At 63.1% G+C, this 11,003-nt stretch overlaps 1 pseudogene; it reads right to left on the minus strand.

Annotated features, from left to right (window-relative positions):
• Window positions 1-1,174: 1,174 nt before the first annotated feature.
• On the minus strand, window positions 1,175-7,932 carry LOC127028813 (vang-like protein 2-A; annotated as a pseudogene).
• Between the last annotated feature and the right edge of the window lie 3,071 nt (window positions 7,933-11,003).

The following is an 11,003-nucleotide window of genomic DNA, read 5'->3' on the forward strand; positions in this document are numbered from 1 at the left end:
CCCACAACCAAACCAACCCCAACCTGCCCAGCCACAACACCCCTTCCCGGGACCCCACCAGACCCCGACCCGGCACGGCGCGGCCGGACGATGGGATCCGGGGGGGAAAAAAAAAAAAATAAAATATAAAAAAAAAAATAAATCCATGAGGTATTTGCGACCTTAACAAACCAAGGAAGGCAAAAGCTTTTGTGTCCCCGATGGCGAGCCAGCCCCTGCTCGTGGGACCACCGCGGGCCACTTGTCACCGTGGGACGTTAATTAAGGACCTCATTGAGCCACGAGCCCTCATCACCCTCGCCAGGAACCCCTCGTTTTCATTCACGCGCTGGCTCCGGGTCCACGACTGGACCCCGAGAGACATTTTAAGCTGCTCTGCCTGCAACCCACGGCCACAGCTCCAACCGGCACGGGGAAGCCCCATGGAGATGCTGCTGGGACCAGGGATATGGGTCACCTTGGGAGCAGGGAAACCACTTAAAAAAAAACCCCTTCTGCTTCTCTTAAAAACCAGATTTTCACTTGCTTTTGTTAAGAGCTGAGCGCGGAAACCATCAGCAAAGAGGCGAGGAGGACGTTCCTACAGCCAGGAGCATCGCCGCTCCGGTGTCTTGGATGCCGGGGGAGGTTTTCATAGCAGCCACGGATCGCGGAGGTGTTTGCAAAATACTCCCCCCAAAAAATCTCTAGGATTAAAAACCAGCCCAGATGCCGGGCAGTGGTTTAAGGCCAGAGCCAGGACAGTTGCCAGGTAGAAAAACGGGCAAGCGCAGAAGGTCCTTGGGACCTGATGGTGCTTGAAGACGCTGGTGAAGAACAAGTAGAGTTAGCCTTGAGTTATGGCACCGAAACGCCGTCTCCTTCCTGGCCGTGCCGCTGTCCTCTGCCGGCTGCGCCTTCTGGGGGGATGCTACAAGGACCTGGGTTTCGGGGAGGAGGGAGGACGAGGAGAAGGAGGAGGAAGGGGCTCAGCCCACCCCAACGGGGGCCAAGCCGAGGCGGAGGGCGAGTGATCACAGGTAGGTGTGGAGCCGGGCATGGGTGCTGCTTCCCGGCACCCGCCGCAGTTCTGCCCTCGAGCCGTGGCCTCCCTGAGCCCGGCGGAGACGGGGGGAGGACGAGACGGAGGGGTGCGGAGAGGGTCTCCCCCGACCCCCCTCCATCCCTCTTCAGCTCACACGGAGGTCTCCGACTGCAGCCTTCATGACAAACTTGTGCGACTTGGGGTCCACGAACTCCTCCGAGAGCTTGAAGAAAGGGATCTTCTTGGTGCTCACCACGAGGCTGAAGTCCTGGCGCTTCAGCACGAAGACCACCCATCTTTCAGGCCGTTCGTCACCGGCTCCTCGCTGACCAGCGTCCACTGCTTGGCCAGCCAGCGGTCCTTGTGGTACTGGATGGTGGGCCCAGCCGTCAGGTACCGCTCAAGGAACGCCTTGGAGGAGGGAAACGACATGTGAACGTCACCTTCCCATGGCTCAGCCTTTTTTTTTTTTTGCAGCCTCAAGCTGCTCGGCAGGTCCTGCAGGAAAAACATCCCCGCGCGGCTGGTTCCCATCGCTGCGCGTTGCTCCCTTGGGGTTACACCTGCTTTTCTGCTTGTATCCCCACCCCTTGTCCTCCCGGGGGGGGGGACACGGTCTCACGTGGTGGGGAAAATAACCCCACCCAAGTCCTCACGCCTGGACCAAGCCCTTGGGCAAACCCATGGACCCATCCACCTCGCCGTGCCCCCCGCGCACCTTGGGCGTCATGTCGTGGGTGATGCAGAACTCGAGGTGCTGCAGGATGCTCTCCATGGTGTGGTAGGGCTGCTGCTTGGTGGTACGCAGGTACTTCTGCATGGCCCGGGCCATGGAGGCGAAGATGGCCTGAGCCGCCTCCCGCGGGTCCATGATCTCCGCGGGTTTCTTCTGGTCCTCCTCCTGCAGCCGCTTGATGTGGTGAAGGCTTCTTCCACCGCCACACAGCCTGCCGGGAGGAAAGCCACGGATGTGGCTGCAGCAGGGCAGAGTCCGGCCACGGGCAGGACATCCCGTGACGTTGCGGGGAGCCACTCGCCGCCCGCCTACCTATGGACGGCAGGAACCCAGCTTCCATCCCAAAACAGTTCTTGGGAGATCTGGCTGTGCCACGCAACAGCCGGGCTTGGGATGAGCTTCCCCAAAGAGCAGGACACCTCGTCTTGGGGGGACTGGAGGTGACGCCAGGAGCCCCCCCCCCCTCCTCCTCCCAGGACAGCCCAGTCCTCACGGGGCTCCTGGGATGGGCACCTCATGGGACACACAGCAATGGGGCACCCACTGCCGCACGGAGCCCGGTCCCGCCGTCGGCCCCGTATCCTGGCGCGGCGTTTCCGCACCCTGCGCTCGTGCTCTGCCCCCTCATAGTAATACTCGTTGTGGCTGTTGTCGCGCCCTCCGGGCAGCCGCCGCGCGAATGACGGCGGGACGCCCGTGGAGTTGTTCGTTGTGTTTTCTGCAGGGAAAAGGGTGAGGTTAAAGAGGGATTAGGGGGGCTGCGGATGCCGACGTTCCCCTGCCCCACGGCCAGGCTGTGGCGATCCCGCTCCTGGCTCTCTAGAGCCAAGAGGAGCCTCCGGAGAGGAAAACACAGGGATGGGGAAGGGAATGGAGGAGAGAGAACAAGAGGAGAAGCCAAGGGGAGCTCACCCTCGCCGAGGGAATAGACTTTAAAACCCGGACATTTTCTTGGACAGGACGGATTTTGGCAGGTTGAGGAGGGCAGGGTTGTAGACGGGAAATCGTGGTAATAGTTCTCCAGGATCCACATGGCTGCTCGCTGGATGCTGCAGGGAGACACAGCAGGCACGGGGGGCACAGAGAGCTGGTTAGCACCGCGCCGAGGGCGGGGGGCACACACAGCCGGGGCAGGACGAGGAGGGAGGGAGCGATGGACAGCACGTGGCACTGCGGGACGTCTCATCCGGCGGAGGGAGCGGGGCTGTACCCGCTGGGCACACTCGCAGCTCCTCCGGCCGGCCGATGCCGGGGTGCCGGGGGGCAGCGGCGTGGGCACAACCGCTTACGAATACAGGGTGCACGTGCACCTGCACACACACGAATGCACACGCATCAATGCACACGCAACCCGTGTACGTGCACACGCATCAATGCACGTGCACACGCATCAATGCACACACGTGAATGCGCACGCACACATGTACGCGTGCATACATCAACGCACATGCGCACACGGGAATGCACAACACCCAGGAGCACCCAGCGGTCCACGCACACCTCGGGCACACACGCAAACACAGGCACCCACCCGGCAGCACCCCACCCGGCACCCCCATACCTGAGATGACCGATGTTGTAGAAGCCTGGCCCCGTCGGCGGAGCGGACGGCTTTGAGGGTGAACTGGGGCTGGAGCTGGCGGCGCAGCTCCAGCAGCACCACGGCCAGGTAGTGCACGAAGAGCAGCGCGTCCACCAGCGAACGGCGTACTGCACCACCCCCTGGTAGTTGCGGTCCCGCGAGTCCAGTCCGCACGCCGTAAAAAAGCCAGTAGGAGACGACGGGGAAGACGAGCACCATGAGCAACGCTCGGAAGACGAAGACGCGAGGGAAGAAAGCTTTGGGGCGACGGAAGAAGAGAGCCCCAGCTGCCCAGCAGGAGGATGAGGAGTTTGAAGGCCGGAGATGAAGAGCCCCTCGCAGGTGTCCCGCAGGCTCAGCTCCTCCCGCCACAGCAGTTGGGGAGGAGCATGAAGGCGAGGGGGGTGAGGAAGGCAAGCAGCGCCAGCGCCCCGGCCAGCGAGACGCCCAGGTGCGGAGCAGTCCAGGTGGGCGCTGTCCTCCATGTCCTTGGTGATGCGGGTGATGTCATCGTGCGAGATGCTGTGCTCCGACGTCCCCGTCACCACCGTGGTGGTCTCGCCCCAGTTGTCATCCTGGGGAGGGCGGATGGGAGGGTTACGTGGGGATGGCTCCGCGTGTCCGTCCCCCCCCCTGCCGTCCCCAGCACCCCGGGGGGCTGCCAGCCGCACCGGACCCCCACCCCACCCCAACTCCACCATCTCCCATCCACCAAACCTCAAAGCCCGGCGCGCTGCCTGGCACCATCACCCCCATTTAGACGGCGGAAACCTCAGCCTGGGGTGGGGGACACGCAGCGATTTGGCCGGACCCTTTAGGAAACCCCCGTCGGCGGCTCCGTGCCGCGCTCCACCTCTCCGGCACTGGTGAGAGCAGCTTTGGAAGTGGGAAACATCCTGCTTCCGGACAAACCCCCTCATTAGCAGGGCCAGAAAGAACATGCCCAGCTGCCGTCCCAACACACCCTCACCACCGCTGCCACTGCGCAGGCGGGTGCTGCCTCCTCCAGCACCGCGCCAGGCAGGACAAAGTGGCCGGTGATCCGGCAAGCTCAGAACGCCGGAGAGGTTTCCCGTTGCCTCCAAAACCCCCTCCTCTAGCCAGAGGGGCGCGGAAACCACCCGTCCCCATTTGATTCCTTCCCAGCTAAAACGTGGGGTTTCAGTGGATGGAGAAGACCTTGCACCGCAGGCGCTGAAAACACCGCCCTGGCGCAGCCAGAGGTCTGTCCGTCTGTCCGTCCTCTCACTCAGACTTTCACATTCTGTTTTACAGCGCTTTGGCATCCCTGAAACTTGGGGTTTTATCATATTGTATTTTTCCCCCCCTGAATTTCTGCAGGAAAGCCAGCAATTTCATTCCAAACAGCAAACTACAGCCACAGCCTGGGCTTTCCAGAGGGATGGGAAGCGGAGGAGGGTCCGGGAGGACCAGTCCGTATCCCAGCCCATCCCTGGGCGAACCCACGCTGCCGTCGGCTCGCTCCGGCCACGGCTGGACCAGGCAGGCTCAGCAGCCGGCATCCCAGCCACCGCAAACCCTGGCCTCTGCCGGCGCCGACTTCTTGGTGGGGGAAGATGAAAAGAGCCCAAGCCGCCTGCGTAGGTGGCTGGGAGATGATTAAAGCCAGGGACCGGGCTCCGCGGTGGCCGGAGGAGTGTCGGCACCCAGCGTGGGGGGCACGGCAGCGCAGCCCCCCTCTGCCGCTCGCGCCAAGGGACCCCCGTGGGACCGTGGGGCTGGGGCGGGCGGCGGAGGGATGCAGCATCCGCACCAAACCGCTCGCCGGTGTGATCCTGCCGGGAGCTGGGCTGGGGTTATTACGCCTTGCCACGGCCAAGCCGGCGGCGCCTGCAGGCGCCGAGCGAGGAGCTGGAGCTAATCCCTAGGGAGTGGATCCCCAGGGAGTGGATCCCTAGGGATTGGATCCTCAGGGTGTTTTCCACCCTGGGCAGCCCGTGCCCACCCCGGCTGCTTCCCCGGGGCGCCGCGACAGCCGGTCCCCTTTCATTGCAACCCGCGCCGCCCGCCCGCCCTCCCCGCCGGCACTGCCGTGGCGCTCGCAGGAGCCCGTCCGCCAGCCGAGGGCCAGCCCAACCGGCTCGACCGCTCCGCCGGGAGCACCAGGCATGCCGGGAGCCCCCGCGCCCCGCCGGCGGCTCCCACCCTCGGCAGCATCCCCGCGGCGGGGCAGAGATGCCAACCCTATTCTTCCCCCTGCCCAACTCACCCTCTCATCCCCCGGGTCGACTCATTGTCCAACAAGGCTCGCCCGGCGCTTGGATGGTCACCGACTTGTCCCCGCGGCTCCCGTCCCGGCTTTTTGAGCGATGCCGGTCCCGCCGGTCCCTGGAAGGCAAGAGAGGGGAGCAGGGTGGGTGCACCGGGGTGGCAGCACCCATTGGTGCCAGGGGACCCCCACCCCCCCACCCCGGGGCACGCACCGATCCCTCACCTGTGCTTGCGGGAGCTGCGGGAATGCCCGGACTTGTAGGAATATCCCGAGTACTGCGACTCATTGTCCATGGTGTCGGAGCGCCGGGGCTTGTGCCGCTCCACGCCGAGGGGCTTGGGTCTCCCCGGCCCCGGGACAGCAGCCAGGGCCTCCTTCAGAGGGGGCTTCTTCAGGCCCAGGGGCACCTTCAAGAAGTCGACCGTCACCTTGAGGGACTCTATTTTGATCACCTGGTTGGGCTCGTCTCAGGAGAAAACGGCTCGCCCGCCTGCGGAGGCGAAGGGGAAGGGTCAGCGGCGGCACGGCAGCATCCCGGGCAATCCCCCGGGGGTCCCAGCCACCGGTGAGCATCCCCTCGCACACCACCCACCCCATCCCTGCACCACCACGGCTCCAGCCCCGGTGGCAAATGGGGATGGGACTTCAGGAGGGAAAGGGAATTTGGGTCACTTTGGGGCATCTTCTATTTTATCCCATGCCCAAGCTTGGTCTGGGATAGCCACCTTCCCCTTTATTAATGACACTGCATGATTAGCTTCTGTTTCGGGTGATTTACACTTTAATTAATATCACGATCGTTATTTTAACTGCCAAGAGAGTGCCTAGGGTGGAGGCAAAAAAAAAAAAAAAAAAAAAAGGAATGAATAATTGGGCGCAGGCAACGTTTCAGGCCCATCTTGCAGCGCGGGGCTCTGCCCGGACACGTTTCCCAGTGCGGAGCTGGGATCTCACACCCAGGAGATCGGCGCGGGAGTCCCGGTTTCTCGAGGAGCATCGCTTCGCACCGGCTCCAGCTCCAGCTCCAGCTCCCCTCGCAGCGGCAGCCCGAGCCAGGGAGAGCTCGGGGCTGCCGGGACTGGAGAAGCGGGGAGCTCCCAGGCTGCCGGGAGCCAACACGGTGGCTCTGAGGACGGGACTGTTGGCTTGGGCCACCCCGGCAGCATCCAAGGACCAGTCCACCATCGCAAGACTGGCTCGGAGCAGATACCATCAACCCCGCGCGCTGACTCACGGCTACCAAGTCGTTATTAGCGAACCCCAAACTCCCATTACAGCCATTTGTAGACACACACGTATATAAATATATACACACACACATGATACCCACCTACGCCTACTTATGGTGTTGGATCTCTGCTGGGTTGGGAAAATAACGCCTTGCTTAGATCCCAGCCGGGCAGCCGGGCAGCGCGAGGCACCGGACCTCGGCCAAAGGCTCGGGGGTGCGGGCAGGAGCCGGGCTCTGCGTTGGTGGTCTCGGTGGTCTCCCGGGGTCCCAGCCCGGGTCACCCCACTGGCTTTGGGGACTCCAAAGCTGTTTACAGCCCCGACGCGGGTTTGGTGCTGGCTTGCCTGGGTCTGTGATCCCACCGGGGAGGGACCCGGACACAGATGGAGCCACCGGGCACATGGTGCTGCCTGACCCATGCCGGGGGATGCCGGACCCCGTCAGAGGGTCCTGCCAAATCCTCCTGCCCTCACCCTAAGGTGCTGGGGGGCTGCGGGCATTAGGCATCCCCCAGAGGCCCAGACCCCGCTTCCCAGCCAGTACTGCATACTGGGGGGGCCGCGCCGGCTGTGTTTGGGGTGGCCTGTGCCGGTTACCACGGAAATGCCATTTCTACCAAATAAAACCCAAACATCTTTTGGCCTCTTTTCCAAGGCCTCAAGGAGGGGAGATGGGGTCGAGGAGGCAAAAAGGAAGAGGGGGGGGGGATCCTTTTGTCCCAGATGCTGGATGCTCACACATTTATCACTATGGAAACAAAAGGCCCCCCCCCCCCACGCTGGTTGTCTAGGAGATGGCAACAGGGCTGGGAACTCGTCCCGGCATCCCCAGCGAGCGATGGGGAAGGGGCCAGGAGAGAAAGGACCCCCCTGTGCCCCCCCCCCCCCAACCTCCTGCCAGCCCCCCTCTTCTGGGCTTTGTTTGCAGGCAGGGATCGGATTTCTGCTGGGAACAATGCCGGGCCCTCAGCCGCTGCCTCCATCGGCGCAGGGGGCCGAGGACTGGTTTGTCCCCAGTCCGGTCCATTAACACCATTAGGAGGTCGATATTGGGGCAGGGGACGGACCCGGGGGACTCACCGGCGGGGCGGCGCGGGAGGTCGGGGCAAGGCGGCTGCAGGCGGGTGCTGTCCCCGTCCCGGCGGTCACCGAGGCACTTGGGGCATCCTGAGCCTCCGGCGGGACGGCATCCAGCTGGCGGGCGCCGGAGGGGGCTGCGCATGGGGGGCCGCTCACGGACGGCGGCCGCGCTGGGGTCTGCGGTCGAGCTGGGGGAAGCAAGAGAGAAGGAAATCAGGAGCCAGGCATCCCTCCCTGCCGCACACGGCATCCCCTCCTCGGGACCGGGATCACGCGTGTGCCGTGGCAGCCACCCAAGCCACGTGTTTGGGGAGAGCCGCAGCGCGTCACACCGGGCACCGCCAGCCGAAGTCCTTGTCCTGCAAGTCACCCACCCCGGTTCCCTCTGGGGCATCCACCCCACGGGAGCTCCTCGCTTAGCCTTGACCCTGGCGAGCACCTGAGAAGAGCGATGAGGAAAACGAGGGTGGGCTGGATGCCCCCACAGACACCACTACAGCCCAAAACCTGGCCCGGCATCACCTCCACGCCGCACTGGCACCCTGTCCCGTGCCCCGGCACCATGCGGCTGCCTGCGGCTGGATGCGACCCTCCCCGAGGTGTCCAGAGCCAGGCCGAGCACCGCTCCTGCACCTCCCTGCTCCAGCCAGAGCCAGGCACTCCTGCAGAGGCGAAGCCGATTTATCAGCCGAAATCAAGATGGGGTTTTCCAACACATCTCAGCGATTCAAGGCACCAGCCCGTGGATTTAACGCTCCTCGGCCACCACAATCCTGCGGCCAGCAGCCGCACTTCAAGTCCCTCCCTGAGTCAGGGTCCCCACGGCTGCACCGGTTGCATGGGGACCCCGGGGCTGTCCAGCTCCCAAAGGCAAAGCCAGAGCCGGGAGATGAAGGTCGATCCGTTCAGAGGGAGAACAAGGCACACATTTCCAAGGGAGCAAGCAACGAGCCATGGGAACGGCTGCAGAGGGCTGCGGCGAGCCCGGCCCTTCAGTCCCAAGCTGGCGACGGGGCGGAGGTTCCGGGCAGAGGTTTTGGGGCTCTTTCCCAGGCCAGAGCAGCGGCACGGGATGGTTTGCTCCGGCATGATCCACGGATGAACCACGGGTGACCTCCGCATCTGGACCAGGGCTCGGCTCCGGTCGATGAGGACCCTCCGTCTTGCTCGTACCAAAACGGCCAAACTTTCTCCCCAGCAAAGGCTGGCGGGGGAATAACCCCCAACCCGGCAGCTTTGCAAGGTTAATTTGTAAATCAAGCAGCCATCCCGCAGGTCGCTGGAGCTGGGAGCTCCTCATCCTCCTCTCCCGTGGCCACTCCGGTGCCGGCAGAGCAACTTGGCCACTCCAGTGGGGAAGAAAGGGATTTTTTTTTTTTTTTTAATGGTTTGCCTGGCAGAGTGGGGAAAGCCGGTTCGGCAGCACAAGGTGCTCAGGTGGAGAGGCTGGAAATGGATGCCTCGTCTCCAGGAGGAGAAGAGGCTTCGCCTTACCGAGCCCGCGGAGATGCGGAGCAACTGCCGAGGGCTGGGAGCGAGAGCCAGACGCATGCAAAGGAGGAGGAAAACTCACATTTTTAATAGCGAGGTGATTAACCATCAGAACAAACTCCCCAGGGAGGAGAGGATTTGCCATCTCCTGACATCTTCAAGTCCAGACTGGATGGCTTCTCGGATGATGCTGGAGCACATCACAGGGTTCAAAGCAGAGAGGGCTCGGCTGGGGCTTCGGGCGGTCAGAAAAGCCGCTGCCGCCGTCTCTCCTGCCTTTGAGTCCGTGAACCTCAAACACGAACTATCTTTTGCATTCAAATGCTCAAAAAAATAGATCCAAGCATTTCTAGATGAGAAAGCTTTCTTATTTCAAACAGCTCCAGGGCAAATCCCAAGAGGGAAATCCTCTCCTCCCATCCCCGGCGAGGCAGCATGCCCCTCAGACCGGGCAGCACAAACCCACGCCGCGTGGCTCTCTCCGCTTTATTCAGGAGCAAGACCTTGCAAGAGCCGGGTATTTGCTGGAGAAAAACCCACTTTGAGCAAAGGGCAGAGGGAGAAATCAGCGGCCGAACGACTTCTGTCCCGGCCCAGAGGGTTGGGACCGAAGTGGCTGCCTTCGCACTGGAGCGGATCGGCGAGCGCCCACCCGCTCCCACGCCAGAGCTCAGCGATTTATGCCAACCGTGCTCTTTTTCCAGCGTCTGCAAATCTAGATCAATTAAATAAATACCAGCATTAAGTCAGGATGCTCTAATGTGGTTATGAGAGGGGTGTGAACGCAGCCCTTCGCACACCGGCGATAGCTGGCTTCCCACCACCGGGGCCAAGCAGGAGCAGAAGGCAACATCAGCCACATCTGGGCAGGTGTTTTCCTGCTAGACCCAACAAGCATCGCGGCAACTGGGAAACTGAGTCACAGAGCGGGCCAGGAGGACCCGGGGTCCTGGATTCCCGGCAAATGACTCCACCGCTGTTTATCCTCCCAATAAGCCTGGGAGGGCTGGAAGCACGGCTCTGCCCGTGACAGAGATGGGGAAACTGAGGCACACCGCAAGCCAGAGTCCATAGCTGTTTAGGGACAGGCAGAAAACCTAACGCGAGCCTCAGCCCTGCCTCACACCGTCACTTTTGGGCTGTGCTCCCTCCCCGTGCCGCCACCGGGAGGCTGGCCCCGGGGACCCCCTGAGCAGTGATGCCCACGGTGGGGATGCCGCCGGCACGCCTCCGAAACCGGCCTGGGAACGGGAGACACCTCCCGGCCCCGGCACACGGGTCTGCCGAGCCAAGCGCCCGGCACATTTGCTTGCTTGGCTACACAAACACGCCTTGCTGCCTCCGCACAATAGGCGCCTTCCCGCCTGGCCACCACCGCGCTCCCCGCCGGCCACCGGCCCCCCGAGCCCCGCGCTGCCGGGGAAGCGGGAGGCGGTGGGGGGGGGGAATGGAGCGGTGGCCATATTTCACATGCGCACCAAATGCTGGGGAGACGGAGGAGGCTGCCGGCACTGGGAGCTGGGTGCCCACGGGTGACCCACAAAGAGCAGAAGGTGGGTGCACGGTTAGGAAAAACCCCATGGGTGCTCCTGCGTGGATGGGGGGGAGACGGGCTCCCCAGTCAGGA

The sequence above is a fragment of the Gymnogyps californianus genome, unplaced genomic scaffold (assembly GCF_018139145.2).
Source record: "Gymnogyps californianus isolate 813 unplaced genomic scaffold, ASM1813914v2 HiC_scaffold_439, whole genome shotgun sequence".
Classification (NCBI taxonomy): Eukaryota; Metazoa; Chordata; class Aves; order Accipitriformes; family Cathartidae; genus Gymnogyps; species Gymnogyps californianus.